Below are 16,241 nucleotides of genomic sequence, written 5' to 3' on the forward strand. Positions count from 1 at the left end.
TCAGATTACAGAGGTTGTTTTCTATACAAAAGTGTTGGTAAATGACAGCTTGGTTAGATTAGAAAAGATCCTGTATTACACAGGTGTCAGATTAGAGAGGTTCAACTGTATCATGGAGTAGTATACAATATGCCACGACTATTATCATGGCAGTCCTTGGCTGTTAGAATATTATTTTCTGTACATAGAATAATATTTTTTTCTATTAGCTTTAACAGCTTATCAGGATTCACCTGACGACCTACTGCTCATACATGTGGGTGTGAATTGGAGCTGCCTTCAGCTTATCTCAGCCTCGATCTCAGCTATCTTGAGTTTGAGAAAGAGTTCAATGCCATTTTAGCTGATGATGACTATGCTTGGGCATATGTGGCATGAATGCTCATTGACTGTAGTTGTAGCCAGGATGCTGTGTATATTACTTTAATGATTTTTGCATGTGTGTTATGTACCATTTATAACATGATTATTATATTATTATAGGTAATAATTGTAGAACTCACATGAGTGAGTATGCAGGGGCGGATCCAGGGGGGGGGGGGCTATGGGGGCTGAAGCCCCCCCCCCTTCATATTTAGGCTTTACTTGCTCAATATGCTGAGCATTATAATGAAATTTTGTCTTAGCATAATTATATGATCACTAATAATACAAATACTCAGAAAACCACCTTATAAACATCTTTCCAAGGTATTATCAGTGGATTTATGCTAAAGTTTATGCAACAAGGACCCGGATCAGCATTGGAGGTTTACAAGATCGAGATACTCTAATAGAGCAGTCAGCTAACTACTGTAATAGAACATTCACTGGAAACATGTAGTTGGTTCTGTTATGGAATTTTTCCAACTCTGCCTGCGTCTATACATTATACATACAATGAAGTACATTGGTCTGTTTAAAGTACTTCATTCATCTACTTGTGTGGTTAATATGTATGGCAATACTTAATTCAGGTACACAATTTCCATTGAAAATGCTCTCAGATTCAATCTTGTATTGTTCAAATTTCAAAATTTTCCACTTTCAACATTATTATTCTAACATACACTTATTCAGTGTTGTGCAATTGTGAGAGGGGTGTATCATGTACTTGGTTGTCTGTACCTACCCAAACTTTTCCATTAGCAAAATGCTTTTGCAAAGAGCCATACCTATAATCTAAAGGCAGTATATAAAATATCTAAAGGCAGAAAATATTATGAATTTTATGTGGAAATGTCTCCAAATTGCAGTATTTTAGCATCTATGTTTCAAAAATTTCCTGGGGGGACATGCCCCCAGACCCCCCTAGTTCCAGCACGCTGGGAAGTGTGCTTCACACATCTCTACCCAAGAGATTAGTACCTTGAGTTAGCCCCCCCTTTTATAAATCCTAGATCTGCCCCTGGTATGTTACAATAGGTGTAATAATTTAGGCTAAGTTACAATCTAGTGCTATTTAAATGTTCCTTAAAAGTATCTAAATTGTTACAATTTATAGTTTCTATAGATAGATTGTTCCATAATCGAATTGATGTAGGAAAGAAGCTGTACTTGTATGCGTCAATAGCTGTGTCTGGCTGTATAAATTTAAGGTCACTGTCCCTGGTATGCCTTGTTCTTTGTGTTATATAGTTGGGTAGTGAGACATCCATGCTACTATGAATAATTTTGTGCAACATTTGAAGTCTTAGGTGTTTGAAGTGTGTTTCCATGGTATTCAAATTAAGACATAATAACATGTTTGATACACTGGTAGTTTGGTAGTAATCATGCATCACAAAACGAGCTGCTCATCTTTGTACAGACTCCAGTTTGTTAATTGACTGTCTGCTATAAGGTGCCCAAGCTGTAGCTGCATATTCCAAAGTGGATTTGACATAATTATGTAAGATACAGATCTTCTTTGATTTTATGTGAGCAGTTCACAAAATTTCTCCTTACAAAACTTAATACAGAGTTTGCCTTTTTGCACACATCGTCGACGTGCTGGTTAAAAGATAGCTTGGAGTCAATTGATACCCCCAGGTATTTGGCACACTCGACCATAGTGAGTTGTTTTCCATTAAGGATGTAATTAGCATGTATTGGGGTTTGTTTAAGAGTTATTGATATAACCATACATTTATCGATGTTGAAAGGCGTTTTCCACTTTTTCTCCTATAGTTCCAAATGTTGCAGATCGTCTTGCAAGGCTCTAACATCTGTAAAACTGTCAATTCTCCTATATAGTATGCAGTCATCAGCATATAAGCGACAAATAGAACTTAATTCCTGTACAATATCATTTATGTATATAAGAAATAACAGAGGACCTAGTACAGAGCCTTGTGGGACACCACTTAAAACATATGCATTACAGGAGGTGGAGGTGCATCCACCACCACAACACTCTGTGTACGTCCAGTCAGAAAAGATGTGATCCAGTTTAGTAATTACCTCTAACTCCATAATAGTTCAATTTTAGAAGTAAGTGACGGTGTGATACTTTGTCGAAAGCTTTACTGAAATCAAGTAAAATCATGTCTGTTTGGCTTTTTTGATTTAAATTGTAAGCTAGATCATGGATTGTTTGCAATAACTGTAACTCAGCAGAACGCCATTTCCGAAATCCAAATTGCATGTCTGACAAGATATTTTTTGATTCTATGTGTGACATGATATTGCTGTATATAATATGTTCCATGACTTTACTGCATACGCTATTAAGAGACACTGGCCGATAATTTGATGGATCCTTTCTGTTTCCTTTTTTGAACAGTGGGCAAACTAATGCTTTTTCCATTCTGATGGTACTGTACATTGATTTAAGGAGGCAGAAAAAAGTAGCTGGAGACAAAGAGATACCTCAGTTGCTAGAACTTTCAGTAGTTTGGTAGGGATGCGGTCAGGACCTGAAGACTTGGTGGGATCTAGATCATTTAGTAAGGTGGTAATACCAGATAAATCAAATTCAACAAAAGGAATATCTTTATATGGACTATCTCCCATGTGTGACAACTCTGAACCATCATCCCTAGTAAACACTGATGAAAATTGTTCATTAAGAATCTCAGATTTCATCTGATTGTCAGTATAGTTGGTGCCATTCTTGTGCAGTGCTCCCAAGCCACAATAATCTGTTCGTATTGATTTGATATGTCGAAACAGCCATTTCTTCTTGCCATTTTGATATGGGTCATATATGGTGTTAAACATGTATTTCCTAAATGCTCTTTGGCATTCCCTTTGCATGGTCTTTTTAAGTTCCTTATAGCATGACCAATCAGCAGATGACCTAGTACCTTCATCACGATTATAACTAGCTTGTTTCCGTCGCCTCAACTGTTTGATACGTCTATTAATCCATGGTTGGCGGTTGTTAGTTCTTTTCAGTGTTGATGGAACAAATTTGTCTAACAAAAGAAGAAGGTTGTCTTGTAAACAATTCCATAAAGATTCCACACATGATTCGACAGTAAACTGGTCACAAAACTCCTTAGCAAACTTACACATAGATTCTTTTAACTCAGACATATTAGCACTATTCCATAGATAAACTTTTTAACTGATCTGTTAATAAACATTGATGATTTTGGATAGTTGCATATGATGCATGTGTTAGGTATTGTACCGTATGTACTAAATGTTTTGAGGGAAAATCAGTAGTTTTCGCGGTTTTGCATGGGGGTAGTTATCAGCAAAAAGTTAATTGAAATATTTAGATCTCCATATAATCTAGCTAATACATTTTGGGAGTGTTTGCAAATCCGCGAAAAAAATTTTTTTAGCAACAATGCTCAACCTCGAAATAATTATTTTTGAATAGATCAGCTGGTGTCTGCTCGAATGACAACCTTGTTCAACTCAATACTGCTCACTGTTGATGCCATGATTCACTGAAGCAGCCATGACTTAGCTAGCTAACATTAATATTATCCACCCCAAAAACGCCTTCGCTGTAAAAAAGGCGTGCCCAAGAAACTACAAGTACTTGGAACCCAATGTAAAAAAACAAAAAGAAAAAACAGCTCAGCTGAAGTGAAAAGTAACTGGTAACTTAAAGAGCTGATATCTGAAGCGGCCAAGAATACAATTACTAAAGTTTAATCCATGCAAGAACACCTTGGCTATAATACAGGTGTGTACATGAAAGTAACTGGCAACTGAAATGGCTGATATCTGAAGCGGCCAAGAATGAATGGTCATATACAACTAATTCAAAAATTTAACACTGAACCTTTATAATTCAGCTGTGTTCTATATTCACTCTTGCTGCATCGTAAAGTAATTTCTTTTAACTCTAATTGGCTGGTAATTTGGCCACCTTTTTTTGCTCTATTATACTGACTATTAAAAAAGGCGGCCAAATTACCAGCCACTTAGAGTTAAAAGAAATTACTTTACGATGCAGCAAGAGTGAATATAGAACACAGCTGAATTATAAAGGTTCAGTGTTAAATTTTTGAATTAGTTGTATATGACCATTCATTCTTGGCCGCTTCAGATATCAGCCATTTCAGTTGCCAGTTACTTTCATGTACACACCTGTATTATAGCCAAGGTGTTCTTGCATGGATTAAACTTTAGTAATTGTATTCTTGGCCGCTTCAGATATCAGCTCTTTAAGTTACCAGTTACTTTTCACTTCAGCTGAGCTGTTTTTTCTTTTTGTTTTTTTACACTGGGTTCCAGGTACTTGTAGTTGCTTGGGCGCGCCTTTTTTACAGCGAAGGTGTTTTTGGGGTGGATATCACTCATTTTTGTCAGTGATAGACTCTACATTTGATTTAAAAGGTAATTTTTTGGAAATGAGCAATTAACATTAATGCAGAATATTATCTTGGAGAGTCAGTAAAATCCAAACATAATAATGATTGTTTCATAACACCGTAAATTCGAAAGTATGAATTTACGGTGTAGTATGACTGTTCTATTAGAGTAAATCTATCTTTACTGCCTGCATGTGACGAATATATCTCATATCTGTGCATGTTAAATGCTTCAGACACCTAATTAAACTTGCAAGTGCCTAACTAGTTCACAGTTGCTACACAGCTATAAATACATTTCTAATTGTTATCATCATAATCATGTATCATGTTATAACCATTTTTTAAAATATTTTGGTCACAACTTCAGGATTAGAGCAGCAGAGAAAGGAATAGAGGACTCAACCATCAAGACTTGTATATGGGAGATGGAACAGTATTGCGATGGACAATGCCAGTACTAACCCCTCAAGGGTGTTGCAGTACAGTATAGATGCAAGACCAGAGCCTCGATCGTCACCTTTTGACTGTGGTCACAACTTCAGGATTGGAGCAGCAGAGAAAGGAATGGAGGACTCAATCATCAAGACTCGGGGAGATGGAATAGTATTGCCATGGACAATGCCAGCACTAACCCCTCAAGGATGTCACAGTGCAGTATCGATACAACCACTCCAACCAGTGCATAAGACCAGAGCCTTGATCATCACCTTTTGACTGAAATTTTTATACTTGAAGCAATTGAAACAAAAAAGTTGTAGTACTTATACTTTCCTGAGGGAGCATGTCCCCAGAGTCCCAGACTCCCTTGCCTGTTCAGCAGAATAATAGGATTGAGCCTTACTACCACTTTAACCTTTATTCTTGGCCCGGATGTACATATCAGCAACATAATACAGTAGTTGCAGATAATGCTAGTTAATGCCCCTAGCTATAGGTAGAGCTATAGGGGTGGAATTTTTCCCTACTATCACACTATCACAGTAGTTCTTCTCGCAGTTCTTTGCCTGGCCATCATCAACTGCTGTAAAAACATTAGTCTCGTCCCCCAGACCCTTCCTCAAGCATGCTTATCACACAAAAATAACTTAGTTTAGCAGTAAATACACAAACAATTATTGACAGCTTATACTATATTAAAGTACACTTACCGCATTGTTGAACCATGTATACCACCAGAATCCACCGGATTGACAACTAACACGTGATCTATTTAGGGGAAATCTCGTGGAAAGTCCCTAATTACCTTAAGCGGACACTCGTGATACGTGGTTTTAAATTGAATGGTTTAAGAATGTAACTGGATGGTGAGGCGTACTTTAATCGGCTCGACTTTAATGAGAAACTCGAGCCCCTCGTGAGAAACTACATCGCTAGAGCAACGCTTGAAGAAGTAAGAGTCAAGAATACTGAGGTACTCTATGACATATGCCGGTCTTGAATGCTAAGGTCAAACCTTAGTTTCTGGTCACCCGCACGCATGGTAAACCTGGAACCCTAGTTTATGAGGACTATTATTAATATTACAGGTGCTTAAGTGCATGTGACCCAGCAAGACACTTATTTTTTACTGCAAAAGATCGAGACACTCTAATAGAGCAGTCAGGGATTCCAATAGAGCAGTCACACTACTCTTAACTCTAATATTAGGTATATATGCCACACTAATAAAATGTTTCTAACTATAGCTAGTTTTGTCCTTGATTATATAGCTGTTCAGATTATAACTGTTACTAATGCTTCTGTAACCAAAGTAATTTCAGTAGCATTAACTACTAGTCCATGCAAATGGGCCATAGCTTTAACTTTATAATTCAAATGTAGTCCTCTAATGATTAGTCTAGTAACTTCAAATTCCTTATCACTGAACACTACAGGGTTATGGAAAGCCGGCAACATTCGGTGAGCTTAAACTTAAACTTTTCCATTACTAAAATTAGATTGGCAAGTAGAAACCCTTATAGTTTAAACATTCCCAGATGATCACTAAAAAACACTAGTCTGGAGCACTCAATGACTCAAAACTTTGACAGTTACTTTTCTCAAGGTTACTGAATAGAAGGCTGAAAACACATAGCTAGTGGGCTAAGACTTCACATTTGAATGAAGAATTTCTGATGTGAAAATAGAAGTTAAATTTCATTTTGGATCATGATCATTTGAACAACTTAGCTATAAGTCATAGTAATACTTTCCTGACATAGCTAATGAGACATTTATTTCACTTGGAAGCATAAGTAGCTACATGAGCAAAACATTTCCTATAGTATATTCTAAATAAATAAATAAATATACTTAAATGCTATACATCAGTGTATAGCTAGCCATGATGCATCAACAACTTTCCTAGTGCATTTTTTGCCGAAGCACAACTACTTATGTTGTTGGTTAAGTTTGACTAAAAACAAAATCAACATGAATTTGCTAAATTGAGCAAATAATAATACCATACAGTATATTGTCACAGTAGAGTCTATAGTCCTGAAGTCCTGATCATCCGCCCGCCCGCATCCATTTGTAGGCTTGGGAGTGACCAGAAACTAAGGTATGACTTGGAGTGGCCTATATTTTTTTTTCTCCCGGGCTGGATGTACTGCCCTTGCCTACCACCCCCAGCACCAAGGAGCAAGTGTGCTGGACAACTGAAAGGGGGACAACTAAAAGTCCCTAGGGCCAGCAATAAGGCCCATTTCCGGGAAAGCACTGTTGGAACGATGAAGGATGGATCGTGTTCCCCGGATGCACATTGTAGCAGAACGAAGCAATGAAAATGACAGTGTGCAGCGAATCCACGCCAGAGTACCACTATAAGATGTTGAGCTGTGGCGAGAAAGCATGTCGGCCAGACGACGATAGAATGTTGAAAGGAAATTCATTCCAACTTGTGAAGTTATTGATATGTTAGGCGCAATCTGTGAATTTGCGCAGTTTATAAATTGCGCTGCGCATTTTGTGAATTCATAAAATGCGCAACAATTTATAAATTGTTGCGCAGTTTGTGAACTACCGTAAGAACTGCGCATTTTATGAACATCAACTGGATTCTGGTCCATTCAGCGTACCGCCGTTATGATTCAAGTGCATATCATAGCTGCTTTCAGGGAGGAATAACAGGCTTCTTTTACCCCCTTGCTATGTGATGTTATTGTATAAATTTTATAAGGCCTTCTGGTATATAGGCTTTGTCTTTACCAAGTACTTTAATCATCATAATAATAATATATTTACTAGCTGAAGGGACTTGGATAAAGACGCATTCTAGCTACATTGCAGATCTCTCCCTTAAGGTTCCTTTGCGTGCTCAAGTTGCAGCTGGCCTGGATAAGGTGCACACTGTCTTTCTCAGTTTTGCCCTCTGATTACTTCAGCAATTGTTGTACCTAGCAGCATAGGCGGATCTAGAAGGTATTGTCAGGGGGGGCCAAGGGGGGGCAAGAAAATTTAGTGTACAACAGTGTTTGTTCCACTAAGAGGAATTCTAGTACACAAGTTATGTTCAGTTGCATAACTTTATTCAGTATAGCTGGATGAATGATAGACATATAGTTGTAAGACTGTAGCTAGAGAAAAAAATTTAACCATTAGACTTCCTAGGTTTGAATTTGAGAGCATTTTTGATAACATATAGTGAACGAAGTGCATGCTTGCAATGCATATAAAGATTAGTTAGCCTATCCTGAGATAAAACCTGTTTGATGGTAAAGTGTACTAAATCAAAAATAAGTAGTATTGTTATAATGACATTAAATTGTGACTGTTCTATTAGAGTAGTGACTGCTCTATTAGAGTATCTCGATCTCGACACAAAAACTCAAACTTATTTGCCTCACTTTCTTTACAATGTACAGTATAACTGTAAAGTACATTTATAACTGTTGTCTTCTATTTGCACATTGGCTTTCTATACTTCTGAATACAGTGTGAATGCATGATTCCAGTTTCTGGTATCAGTATAGTAGTGTGAGCCCAAGGGGGGCAAGAGAAGGGCCAGGGGGGGTGCAGCACCCCTTGGCCCCCCCTCAGATCCGCCTATGCCTAGCAGGTTCATCTCGTTTCGTTCAGCTGATATTGATGGGCACATGTACAGTCCAGCCTGCATGTATGTTTTTCTATTATAGCATTTGTCCGGCCAGCACAAACACTGTACATGCATGTTCCACCAGCAATGAAATGTATATCAGCACATAAGGTTTGGTGCATTGTAACTCGTGTCCCAACATCATATCTTTAATGCCCAGTTTACACGGTACACATACTTATAGTTTCACTCTCACATTATCCCATGCATGTAGATGTAACACAACACACATGCAGTTACATAATGTCACCTCATACAGCTATTAGTGCAAACATATAGTGTTTGGAATCAGGTATGCTGTGTTACACATGTAGCTAAGTATACTTCAATACATAAGTTACACAGGCACAGCCCTATTTGATCAATTTTGATGAACAGCAAGACCTAGAAAAGTTATATCCACTTTCATCTTGCCTGGTGTAACCACATGTCTTTGTAGACACCATTCATGGTACCATACTCCTGATGAGCAACTATTGCACCTGACCTATGGAATCCACACACAAACACAAAATTTGTTTGCAAAACTAGACCTCACCGTGTCATTTATATCATCATCCAAACTAATCATTCCACAAGAATGACAATAGTAATCAAGTGATTCTAAATAAACAAACGTTATCTGTTAATAATGCATGTGCATGACACATCTTAACTCATCAGAATATACAACAGACTATGAAAAAATTCACTGATTCACCAAGAAATCCAACTATTCACCAAGAAGGTTAGAACAATTACAAACGTGTATATGTTTACTTAATGGTACAATTGAGTACACAGAATGTGATGATGTATATTGAACTGTTTGCTAAAGCAATTTAATAGGTGTATAATTATAATAATTTTGTGGCATAGTCTAACTTATTTCAATGCATTTCATTTTGTGGGTAGTCTGCACAAACAGAGTAAGTCAAATAGTCACAGTTAACTGAAAACAGGTGCCAGACTTCATGTATTCATCTGAACATACCCCCAACAATAATTTGGCCACTACACTTTGTTTTCAGCCAGTTACACAGCATTGCATGGGAATTAAGCTCCTCTGGAACCATTCCAGTCACTACAGTAACAGAAAATACAGATAACTTCTGTTAAATGTGTAGGGAAGCCATTACGTGAAGCTATAGCTACCACAAATCAACATCTTCCACTGTCAGCAAAGATACATAAAGAAGACTCAAGTAGGTCCATGATGTTTGCATTATAAGTACTGTGGTATGCCAAATTAAGATACCAAGCGACGTTGAACAGTGAAGAAATCAGGGGTCTGTTCCAGGTAGTTGTAAAGCGAAGTACCGTGTGAAAAAACACACATAGCTAGGGAGTCTGGAGGCATGCCCCTACAGATTTCTTCTAAGATCACTTACTGACTGCTCTATTAGAACAAATGACTGTTCTATAAATCTTTTTCCAAGCTAATATATCAGAAAATTGATAGGCGGGCTCCATAAATTGATAGCTGGTTGCTATGTCTATGGGGATCACAAAGGTTTGGTCTCTTGCAAAAACATCAGCTAAAATCCAGCCTGACTTGTCCTTCACTACAGCTTGGCATTATTGCTATATAATTAACCACCCATCTCCACAATGTCCAGGTCTTATGACTAGTGGCTATAAATTTTTGTGATGCTTGAGAATATGATAGCATACGTAATTCACTATACTTCCACACCTCTGCAAGTATTTTCTTGTAGTCTATATGTCCATTTTCAGTTGAATGCACATGCTCTATTACGTCATAAAAATTCTCAACTGTTGCAACTAAACGATATAAGACAGTTTTGTCATTCTCATTTTGTGAAGGGCAGGCACAAACAAAACAGGTTTAGTTTCTTACCCTTTGCTTGGCAAAGCAAATATAGAACATCTTCCTGAACTTCACTGCATGAGCTCTGGGTTAACAAAACAAACCGGCTTCCAGTTTGTTTCAGCAATGAATATCACTTCTTTCCACTCCATTCAAAATGTCTGTTATCTTCTGCACCTTCTCCTCCGTTAAGTTACTGTTTTGCTTTTGGAGGTGTGATTGGGATCAAGATATTTCCCTCCACAGAAGCTCTCTGTGCGTGACCCTTGGCCTTTCCGACGTATCTCCGAGGCTAAACTCATAGCAAGACTCATAGTGATTCGAAACTCTCACCTCGCATACACTGCCACGAGGAAATCTCGTGATCCAACGCTTGGAACGACAGTAGGTCGGCAACCGATACAACTGTAATGTGTCGCATCTCGCGTTGCCCCTTGCCATAGTTCAATACGGAAAGTACGACACCTGCGCAATTTATAAATTGTTGCGCGTTTTATGAATTCACAAAATGCGCAACGCAATTTATAAACTGCGCAAATTCACAGATTGCGCCTAACAGATATACTCATTGTTGGGGTCCACGGGGACATCGATGATCATTTACCAGTCAGCTGTAAGTAATGTCACAACAGGAGGAAAGGAACCATTTCCATACCCCTATTGCATACTGATTTTCCAGGTCAGTTTATGTACACTCAACCACAGAAATGTAGAACTTTGGTTGCAGGTGGAAAATAAACACCTTTTTACTCAGTTACAAGAGATTCACCCAGCTGGGATAAAATGTTGAAGTGAATGTCATTAGTACCAACTTGTTCATCAGGTATTGGACAATTCCAAGTGTCCAGAATATGCAGTTGTCCTCATGTTCAAGTTTACACGTTTAGGCAAGTTCCACAACATCCTATAATCCATTACTATATCAGTGTGGAATAATGCTTATATAATATTTTTTATATTCCAGGCTTTAGGTGTATTGTATTTAACACCTGCTTGTTGGTTTTTGCAGGCCATCTGGTCATACTGGTTTATCCACTAGCAGTTGAATGTGATCATGGTACATATGTAAGTTGAGACCACGCAAGAACAAAGATACAGGTGTCATGAATTTCAGGTCAGTTACTGTTCAGAGGAATTGTATTATTACAATTGTTCTTTTTGTAGTTATCAATTATCACTGACCAGTTTGTGATAGCGTACTTTTGTTTGACTAATGACCTAATGTTCTGGTTTACATGCTTACCCAACAGTTATGTTACTCACTTAACCTACATATGGGATATATATTTTAGTTCATTTTGATTATCCATCCTTTATTGGTACAGCCTGGCATATTGATTTTTTGCACATTCTCTTTTTAATTCAGTGCCTGCTGGATTGTTTCGTCAGGTGTCTTTGACGTTGCAACCAATGTTCCAGGTCAGTTTGCATGTGTGTTTAATTTAAGGTTGATTTCAGTGCGTGCTTATTCTTTTACAGGTCTCGGTATCGAGTGTCATGAATTTCAGGTCAGTTGACGTACAGAAGAATTGTATTATTGCAATTGTTGTTTTTGTAGTTATCAATTATCACTGTATACTAGTGATGTGAATTTGCAGGGTCAGTCTACTCAGATGTATCGGGCATAGTGTTGATTGGTTCAAACAAATATCCAGTGTAGACTGTAGTGGCATCAAGGGTGTTAATTTCCAGGTCAGTTTACATGTTGTGATGTTAGTGATTTTTCCTAGTACCCAGATGTTAAGTGTATTGTATTTAATTCCCACCTGTTATGTTTTTAAATTATGGTATATCAGTGTAGACAGTAAGCCTTCAGTGTTGTAGTAACTATTTGTTTCATAATTATGCTGTTGTCCCGGAATGGCACAATTTTTGGGCAACCAGTGTGAAGTCCAGTGGTACAAACATTGTATTATGACCAAGTTGATAGCATACTTTTGTTTGACTAATGTCCTAATGTTCAGGTTTGACATGCTTACCCAACAGTTATGTTATTCATTCACTTAGCCTGGGATATAATTTTTGTTCATTTTGATTATCCATGCTATTATTGATACAGCCCGGCATATTGATTTTTTGTGCATTCTCTTTTAATTCATTGCCTGCTGGATTGTGTCATCAGATATCGAAACAAGTGTTTTTGGTGTTGCGACCGATGTTCCAGGTCAGTTGCATGAGTGTTTAATTTAAGGTTAACTTCAGTACCTGCTTATTCTTTTACAGGTCTCAGTATTGTCATGCTGACTTACAAGAAATCATCACTATTGTTGGAACTATTTTTAGTCAAGTCTTGATGTGATGTTGATTAACGTTGTTACACATTGTTGTATGTTTACCATATGGCAAGAAATTTTCATGGCTATCATGAAATTTGAATATTGTGTAAGTTGTGTGGAACAACCCCAACTCATACATGGTCACTGGCAAACCACGAACCACATTCAAGCCACAACACCACGAACCACATCCGAGCAATCCATTACAAAATTTGTTGCACCATTTGTGTGTGCATAATACTTAATGAAAGCCACAACACAAGCTACATGGTACACACTACATAGAGGTGGTAACCCCTAAAGCCTTGTTACCTTTTGTATTCACCTTACCGGCCTTTGTGGTTAATCTGTTAAAAATTACATGTAAATAGAAAATTGAAGAGTATGTTTAAAGCACCTTCACTAGTGATTTTGTTCTTCACACCATAAGACAACTGGCGATTTATAAACGCTCGCATGGGGTGTGGCACTAAATCGAATTTAAAAGATTTCTGCTTAAAACACCATCCCTAGGGAACTTACGGTTCAGCACGCTGTCACAACTTGTTTATCAGGCATTAGAGATTGTGTCCACGTCGTGTCTTTAAAAGTTATTGTAGGGAATAGAGGTTTGATTGAAGAAAATACGCGTATAGGCAAACCAGGATTGGATAATGTCAGTGCTAGATGGACTATACAAACACGGCTATGTTGACTGGTATAACGTGACAGTAGTTGTAACATAAGGTAGAGAAATAAAGTGAAATACGCTTATTTTTATTTTGCGATGGTTACTTTTTTATTTTAGCGAGGTCGCAAGAAAACTATGATGATGACGACTCCTAAAGATTTTTTTATCACGTAACGCAATACAAATCTATTGAGAGATGTTGCGTAATCTAGGACTAATATTGCGAAACCGGCCCTACACGTAAATAACTCACAGTAGTGGCCGCGCGTCTTTTAATTGGGCGTGCGCTTTGCAGTTTCTTGGCCGCGATTAATGATAAAAGCGAATATATCTATATATGCGCCCGAGGACATAATTTAATTTTAATTTAATTCAATTATTAGCTTTATAGTGCAATGTTACAGGTGTACATGGTTGTACAACAATAAAAGTGAGTTTGTATACAATTGCACTAAAGGTAATCTGGTAAGTACCAGATCCCATAACTTAAATTAAGTACTTATCATTACTTATATAATTACAATTAGCTGCTAATTGTATCAAAGTTAGGTGGCTTGGGATGTTTGGAGCAGATGCTACAAGGACATGTAAAATGGAAACTATGCTGGTTATCTGGATCGAAGTTTCTTATAAAATGCTGCCATAGGATTTTAGTTAGTCGAAATTTAATGGTAACAAAGTAAGCGCTGTCTTAATTACATCCTAGGAAAATATGCGCTGTCGTATTATCGGCGATAATAAGTTAGAGTCCTTATCATCGGCGACAATAAGCTGTAATCTTATCATCGGCGATAATTAGGCGAGGTCTTATTATCGGCGATAATAAGGATGGTGTTTTATTATCGGCGATAATAAGGTAGCTGGAGTCAGGTATATTTTTGTTACAAACGGCGTTCCATACGTTCGAATGTTATTTTATTACCACTGTATGAAAAACTTTGAAACATTGCAAGTTAGTAGGGAACATCACAATAAAGGTGCATAAACAAGGGCAAATTCACTTCCTATTATAGCCATGGTGATAACAGCAATAAGTTAAATTAGCACTTCACATGATCTCCCTGGTTTAATGAAACGATTCCTACTACGTAGCTTGTACAATTAGCCTTATATTTTTTGCTATTATTTTCGTAATAAAAAATCTTCATTAGTGAATTTATATAACACCACATTAAAGGAAAGAATGAAATTAGATATCAGAGACTATAAATGACAAAATGTACAACAGTATACTAATTAAGTATTTAAAAAATATTTGGAATTTTCAACTAGAGTAGGAACCATAGCACATTGATAAAAGTACTGAAACAAGCTGGAGTAGTGCACGATATTAAATCACAGTAAAACAATAAGAAGTGTTATATCCCTACTGTGCTCCAAGATACCATAATGGAAATGCACAGTAGGGATATAACACTTCTTATTGTTTTACTATGATTTAATATCGTGCACTGCTCAAGCTTGTTTCAGTACTTTTTATTAATTGGCTAGCTATGGTTTAGTTTAAAATTCCTAATTTTTTGTTTGTTAACTTCTGTAAATACCGTATTGTCTCAAATTACAGCATGGGTGTTCATTTCTTTCAAGCAACTTTTTACCCCGGCTACTAAACAAGACTGGCGACTATACAAGACCGACGTTTATATACCTGATCAGCATTCACGAGTCAACTTCATACCTTGGTGTTGTACTCTCCTGGACTCTCCTTATTATTATTATTATTATTTATCTAATTTGTCAAAATTACAGGGTGGCACCAAAAGGCATAGCCTGTACAAGGGTGCTTCCCTAGATGTTTCCCTCAGCATATTTCACAGATTCAAGCTTAAAATGAACTCTACAAAACGTTCTTCGCTTCATAGTTTGTAACACCGCCCGGAATTGCTAAAAATAATGACTACACTAGACATTTATTTAAGACCCGGCGTTTATTTAAGACCCGGAATTTATTTTTGTTATGATGCTGTGTACCCCTGGCGACTAAACAGGACCAGGTGCTTATACAAGGCCGGCCATAATTTGAGGAAATATGGTAATATTATTATGATTAGTGAACCCACGCATACAGCAGTTGAAATGGCGCTACGCGCCCCAGCTATATCGTCTGAAAAGTGAAGTTTCCATTATGCTTCGTTATCAGCTATGTTCAACCCATTACACAGCAGTACGAATCAAGAACTGTTCGAAAAGCACTTCTGCAAACCAAAAGAAAGGGTTGGAAAAAGAAGAAAAGGTTGCATTGGTGCCGCGTGCCCCCGATCGTGCCCCAGTTATATAAAGGCAGGTTATATAGAGCCGGTGCCGGATACACTGTTTTGCCGGCTATTTTGCCGGCAGTGGAGGGTATAATACTTAGAATGTTACGCGCATTAAAAAAACTTATACAAAAAACCTAAGAAAGCGAAAAAAAAGTTGTCTAAGCGAGGGTTCGAACCCGGGCATCCGTACTCATAAGCAATGTTTGTAACGATTATACCACCGGTGCTGCAGCTAGTCATATTATTTAGTTTCTACGTTATAAACATCCGACTGAAGTGACTTCTATATATAACAAGAGTGAAGAAGAAACCAAAGCTGAACCCTAGCGTACCCCTAACGCTAAGGAACTACTTTTCGCATCCCCTAAAGTTGAATGCTCGGGGCAACCTACTAGACGCGTGCCCTAAAGTTGAAT

At 37.6% G+C, this 16,241-nt stretch overlaps 2 long non-coding RNA genes across 3 annotated transcripts in view; both read left to right on the top strand.

Annotated features, from left to right (window-relative positions):
• The window catches only part of LOC136262909 (uncharacterized), a 100,511-nt gene extending 88,548 nt beyond the window's left edge, over nt 1-11,963 (top strand). The window contains exons 3-4 of one of the 2 annotated variants that reach the window (XR_010704389.1): nt 11,631-11,735; nt 11,786-11,963. This is a non-coding gene — a long non-coding RNA (uncharacterized lncRNA). The remainder of the gene's footprint in view (nt 1-11,630; nt 11,736-11,785) is intronic. The other variant, XR_010704388.1, reaches the window with a different exon arrangement.
• A 65-nt stretch (nt 11,964-12,028) lies between these two features.
• LOC136262911 (uncharacterized) lies at nt 12,029-12,328 on the top strand. The gene is made up of 3 exons (XR_010704391.1): nt 12,029-12,040; nt 12,101-12,129; nt 12,180-12,328. It is a non-coding gene; the product is annotated as an uncharacterized lncRNA (long non-coding RNA).
• Nucleotides 12,329-16,241: the final 3,913 nt, after the last annotated feature.

The sequence above is a fragment of the Dysidea avara genome, chromosome 8, assembly GCF_963678975.1.
Source record: "Dysidea avara chromosome 8, odDysAvar1.4, whole genome shotgun sequence".
In the NCBI taxonomy this organism is placed as follows: Eukaryota; Metazoa; Porifera; class Demospongiae; order Dictyoceratida; family Dysideidae; genus Dysidea; species Dysidea avara.